The 6,445-nt window shown below is 36.1% G+C and overlaps 1 non-coding gene across 1 annotated transcript; it reads left to right on the top strand.

Annotated features, from left to right (window-relative positions):
* Window positions 1-3,829: 3,829 nt before the first annotated feature.
* On the top strand, window positions 3,830-3,933 carry LOC138813376 (U6 spliceosomal RNA). Its single transcript, XR_011367759.1, has one exon. It is a non-coding gene; the product is annotated as a U6 spliceosomal RNA (small nuclear RNA).
* Window positions 3,934-6,445: the final 2,512 nt, after the last annotated feature.

Below are 6,445 nucleotides of genomic sequence, written 5' to 3'. Positions count from 1 at the left end.
ATGGGAGGAAAGGAATTGTAGGGGAAAAACAAAGGAGGAGGCAACAATGCTTGATAAGAAATGTACTCATTACCTTGCTCTTGTAACTGGAACCCCTCCATAAAGTTTTTTATAATAAAAAATTTGTTTAAAAATAATAAAATAAAAAATAAAAAAAAATCTATGCAGGGAATTTGAAACTTAGGGGTCGAGTATTCACCTAATATCTGTGAAGTGTCCTTTTTATATCACCTGCAAAATACAAAATAGACCAAAAACTTTAAAAAATGATACAGGAAGGAAAATAAAGCACAGGGGTTGGGGCTAGTAAGTGGTTTACTTCCAAAGAAGAAGTAGCAACAGATAATTTTGGGGGTACATACTTGAAATCCAAACATCCTTTCTTTCGTGGTTCACGTGTTCAAGGCTAGTCAGCTAAAAAAAAAAGCACAACAAAAAACGAGGAAGAGGGACATGACAGAAGAAATAATAATCTGAAATAAATTAAACTTCATTTGGATGGTGGGAAGAAGTCTCTCAGCTCTGTTATTTTCTTTTAAGTAAGTTTCTAGCCTTTTGACCATGTGAGAATGCAGCAACAAGGGAGCACATTAAAGGCCTGGTGAAACTGACCTCTCAGCGCATTGAATTTTCTTGGTTCTAGATCATGTCCTTCAGAATTTCTGTTGAGTACACATAAGTTTCTCTAAGCTATTGGGACCTTGTCTTAAGGAGTTTTGTTATAGCATCACAATGGAATTGAAATAAACAGCTATACCTCTTTCTCTAAAGGAAGACTCATGGATTTGGCAGTAGGAGAGTTCAAACGGAGGACCTCCAATTGTCTAGGTAGGGGTTCTACCACCTAAGTTCCCTACTCCAGCCCTTGTTCTTCACTTTGAACTTATCAACACATTGCCTTATGGATTTCAAGGATTCTGAAGTAAACTATCTCACAGGAAACTATCATGAGAAATGATGATGCTCTATTTTTTCTCACTCCTATAGATGTTAATAACCCACTTCATGGAGATGTATGGCATAGGGCATTTTGCTACAGTATCAGATGATTCTGAAGCAATACCACTATCCTTTTGAAATTAGTCATTCTACATTTAAAGAAAAATACATTGAATATCTTGAGTTAACTGATGAGTTCTTTAAAAGCCAAAAGTTAGAGCAGCTTTTCAGATTATGAATGCCATGAAGTACCCTATTGGATTTAATTTCTGAGTGAGAAAACAGCTGTTTTCCATTATCCACCTAAGTATAAAATTTACTGGGACTTATTTTCTTTGCATTTTAATGTAAATGACAAAAGTGCCCATTTTTTGACTTTATAAGGGGACTCTTAGTATTACATAATTAAATAGATGTCAAAATTCACTGAGCTGAATAGAGAACATAATTTATATTAAAGTAGTAATTTCTTGCCATTAATACATGGATGTATTTTATTAGTAAATACTGAAAAGGAAAAAAAAAGTATTTCTACAGAAGATTCATCCTGGCAATAGTCACTTTACAGTAGGCTGGTACTACTTGCCTACTTTCAACCACATGCTATTGTTGAATGTGATATTGTTTTAGATCTACTCAAGAGCTATGGGCCTCATCTTGGATTCCATTAAAAACACACCAAAGTTCATACTGATATTACAACTTTTTAAAGATCAAAAATTATTTATTATATGATACCAAAACACTAAATCAAGTCCATAACAAATAAGGACTTTAATATTATTTTAAGCAGTTGTGCAAGAAGGTTCTAATTCAACAAAGAGGGACACCTCTTATACTTTAACAACTTCTTTGAATTTTCTCTTTATTGTCAAGAAAAGTTTCCAATTGAACTCTTCGTTATGTGTCCCCTGCATCTAGGAATACATAGGATTCCACTTTGTTTTTAGATTGTTGGAGCAAGTTCCAAGACTTGCACATATAGTGAATAGAAGCCACTGGTTGATGTATGCTCCTGCACATGCCCACTGTTCTGGCAGGAGCAGACATAAGGACATGGATACTACTCAAGGACAAAATATTTGGGAGCAACCCTAGGACCTTGAAGCCAACAAGGACAGAATGCACTTTCTGATAGACTTGAAGTTCCTGCAACACTGCCATGGCAGCACCAGTGGCATCACTCTCTGCACCTCACATCCCTGTGGAAACCTTGGCAACAGTCCTCCAGGCACAAGACCAGAAGATCCAGTGGGTTCATTCCAAGCTGTGATTGGTCCATTGCAACCATTGTGAGTGGTCTCTGTAGTCCATTACATTGCTGAGAGTTCCTAGTGACCTGCTGGACTGAGTGCTACATTGACAGTTTCCTTTAGGTTATTGCTCTGGGGTTTTTATTTTCTTAGCTAATTTTAGGTAGATTTACTCCTTGGCATCTTCGCAGAAAGATGGAAGAACATAATGAATTATCCTCAAGCTCTTCAGAGAAGGAGATTTTCACTGAACAAGACAGTTTGAAGGTGATCATTAGCTATGGCAGGAGGAGATTTTCCCTGAACAATATACCATGAAGGAGGAAATCATTGACTATGGAAGCTATGGATATGTAAATTTGGCCTAGCACCACCTCGTAGTCAATAAGGTTGTAGTGAAAATAATCCTGAAGATGAGATTTCAACAATTGTTAAATCAAAAATAAGATGGAGAGGCAGGGAAGGTGGCTCAGTGGTAGATGTTTGCCTTACATAAATGAGGCCCTGGGTTCGATTCCTCAGCACCACATAAACAGAAAGAGTTGGAAGTGGTGCTGTAGCTCAAGTGGTAGAGCAGTAGACATAAGCTGAAGAGTTCAGTGACAGTGTCCAGGCCCAGAGATCAAGCCCCAGGACCCACAAAAAAATGTTTAAATGAGATGGACATTATTAAGATTTTCCATCACCCACACATGATCAGCTCATATCAGGTGAGGGAAATGGATGAGCACAAATACTTGGTATTCGAACTGGCCATCCAGAGACCTCCTTAGACAAATGTGAAAATCATACCGCCTATTCAAGAATGAAGTCAGGAGTTTATTCAAACAGATTGTGAGGACTGTGCATTACTTTAATGAAACTGAAAATGACTGAAACATTAAATCCAATAACATCGTGTTGGATGACAAAGGCAATGTGAAGTTCAATGACTTTGGCATGAGCATAAGGATTTCCCAAGGGTAGTTGCTGAAGGACGTATTTGGTACCATAATTTTGTCCCTATAAAATAGTGCTTCCATGAAAATTACAATGGCTGCAAAGTAGATAGCTGGTGCTTGGGAGTCCTCATTTATATTCTACAGGGATGACAAATATCCCATTTGAAAGTATGAATTTTAACCAGATACAGGTAATTGTCATGGAGGCCACGTACATTTCTCCATTCATCTGTCTCCAAAAGAACAAAATATCATCTTGAAATGGTAAACTGCAGAGCCAAAGCAGAGGCATAGTATAGAACAAACAATGGAGATCAGCTCAACCAAATTGAGGGATATTTCCTATGTCCTGATAAGCCACTATGTAATGAGCTAAACCCTATTATTCTTGCACTCTTGTGTGACATGGGGTACAGCCTGCCTGATACACACAAATCTATATTGGACAGGACATTCGATGAAATCATGGTCATCTATGTTTTGATTTTTAAAAGTCTTAAAATAGAATGACAGCAATGAAATTAAATCAGTGCCTTCAATTGTTGCAGTGTGCCCAACTCCTGCAGATAAATAGTATGTATATATCTCACAAATATATTACATATTAAATATATGTCTAAAACTTATTTTATACAAAATTAGGGGACAGTGTTATTAGATTTATCCTTGAAAAAAAGATTAACAAAAAATTAAAGATTGCTCACTTTGGCAGCACATATACAAAAATTGGAACGATACAGAGATTAGCATGGCCCTTGTGCAAGGATGACTTGAATATTTGTGAAGCATTCCTGATTTTAAAAAATAAATAAATAAAGACAAATAGAGATCCCAGTTTGAAGTGTGAAAGTAAGTGGAAGGCCCATAAATTCAAATCCTAGTACTGGCCCATAATCATACATTGAATTAATTTTTGTATGTCTTTTATTATAAAAAAAATACTGTGCAGAGGGGTTACAATTAAATGAGTAAGGTAATTTCCTATCAAGTATATTTCCTATCAAGCATTGTTGCCTCCTCCTTTGTTTTTCCACTACGATTCCTTCTCTCCTACCTCCACGAGTATTCTCCCCACCTCCGAAGTTCTAATGTTTGTTTTCATCGAAGGGTCTTGTACATTGCATTTTTACAATGGGTCAACCTGTATCCCTATTTAAGCATTTTGTGTTTTCCCTTACCCTCTCCAAATTAGAAAAATGTATATACAAGATGCAGGATACCAGAATCAAATGCAGTGAAAACAGGAGTTATACCATGGGGGAGGTACATACAAAGCAACAAAGAAATCAATTTATAAATATGCTGGAAACTATCACAAGAAAGAAAAAAAAATATCTTGGGGTTCATTTCGCCTAACATCAACTTGTCTAAAAATTTCTGCTTTTATCAGACATATACTAGTTATTGCAAATAAGAGAAACCATGGGATCTATGTTTCTTTGGGTATGGCTTATTTCACTTAATATAATTTGTTCCAAGTCTTTCCATTTCCTAACAAATGGGACAAAGAAATTCTATGGAGGCATGGAATTGTGTATATATACCACGTTTCCTTGATCCATTCATCAACTGAAGGGTATCTGGGTTGGTGCCATATCATAGTTATGGTAAATAATTCTGCAATAAACATAGTCTTGCTGGTAGCATTAGTATGATCTTGTTTGTGAACATTTGGGTAAATGCCCAAAAGTGGTAGTTCTGGGTCATAGGGCAGCTCTATGTGGAGTCTTCTGAGAACCTCCATAAACTTTCCAAAGTGGTTGAACACGTTTACACTCCCACAACAATACAGTAAGTTTTCCTTCTATCCACATCCCCTCCAGCATCTGTTGTTATTAGAGTTCTTGATTATAGCCATTCTAACTGTGGTGAGATGGTATTTCTGTTCTTTTTATTTGCATTTCTTTTATGGCTAGGGAGGTTGAGCATTTCTTCATGTGTATATTGGCCATCCTTCTTTTCTCTTCAGAGAAGTTTCTTTTTGAGTCTTTAGCCCACTTATTTATGGAGAAGTGGTTTCTTTGAGGATTGGTTGTTGGGAGATTTAATTTTTTGAGTTACAGGTATATTTTAGATATGAGACCCTTGTCTGTTTAGTGGCTAGTGAAGATCTTTTCCCAATCCATAGGCTTTCTATTGATCTTGTTAACTATGTCCTTTGCCATGTAGAAGCTCTGCAATTTCATGCAATCCCATTTGTCCAACCTTTCTTTGATTTGTTGTGTTTCTGGGTCTCCATTAAAAAAAAATTCGGCCTGTGCCAAGGAGACCTAGGGTTTCTCCTATTCCATCCTATTCCATCAGAGTGTCTGCTTTGACTCAGATGGCTTTGATCCATTTGGAGTTGATTCTGGTTCAGATTGATATATAAGGATCTAGCTTAATTTTCTACAAGTGATTAACCAATTTTGCCAGCACAATTTACTTAAGAGGCTTTCTTCCATTCTATTTTTTTAGCTCCCTTATCGAAGATTAGGTAGCTATATGTCTGTACATTCATTTCTGCCTTTTCAACTCTATTCCATTGTTCCTGATGTCCGTTCTTGTGCCAGTACCAAGCTGTTTTAATTACGATGGCTTTGTAGTAGAGTTTGAAATTTGATATTGATATTCCTTCATCACTGTTCTTTATGTTAATGATATTTTTTTCTATTCTGGGTTTTTTATTGTTCTATATGAATTTTTGGATAGCCTCTTTAATTCGTTGAAGAAAGGGGTTGGAATATTTATAGGTATTGCATTAAATTGGTAGAAAGCCTTGGAAAGTATTGCCATTTTCACGATGTTGATCTTTCCAATCCAGGAACATGGGGGGTTTTACCACTTTGTAAGTTCTGTTTTGATTTCCCTTCTCAGGTTTTTAAAGTGTTCATTATAGAGGTCCTGCCCTTCTTTGGTAAAATTAATTCCTAGATATTTTTGGGGGTGCTGTTATGAATGGAGTTGCTTTCCTGATTTCAACCACGCTTTTCTCATTATTGGCATACAGAAAAGCCATTGATTTTTGATGGTTATTTTTATACCCTGCTCCTTTGCCAAATTTTAAATCAGTTTGAGTAATTTTGGTGATTTGCTTTTCTTTTATGGCTAGAAATGTTGAGCATTTCTTCATGTGTCTATTGGCCATCCTCTTTCCTCTTCAGAGAAGTTTCTCTTTAAGTCTTTAGCCCACTTATTTATTGCTCAGTTGTTTCTTTGAGGATTTGTTGTTGGAGGATTTATATATATATATAATTAGTAAATAAATTTCAACTAAATATAAACTTTATTGTCCTCTAAATTGAAGTGTTGACCTATATTTTATATGAGAAT

The sequence above is a fragment of the Dipodomys merriami genome, unplaced genomic scaffold, assembly GCF_024711535.1.
Source record: "Dipodomys merriami isolate MVZ:Mamm:240054 unplaced genomic scaffold, mDipMer1.0.p SCAF_590, whole genome shotgun sequence".
In the NCBI taxonomy this organism is placed as follows: domain Eukaryota; kingdom Metazoa; phylum Chordata; class Mammalia; order Rodentia; family Heteromyidae; genus Dipodomys; species Dipodomys merriami.
This window is presented reverse-complemented; position numbering and strand designations above follow the sequence as displayed.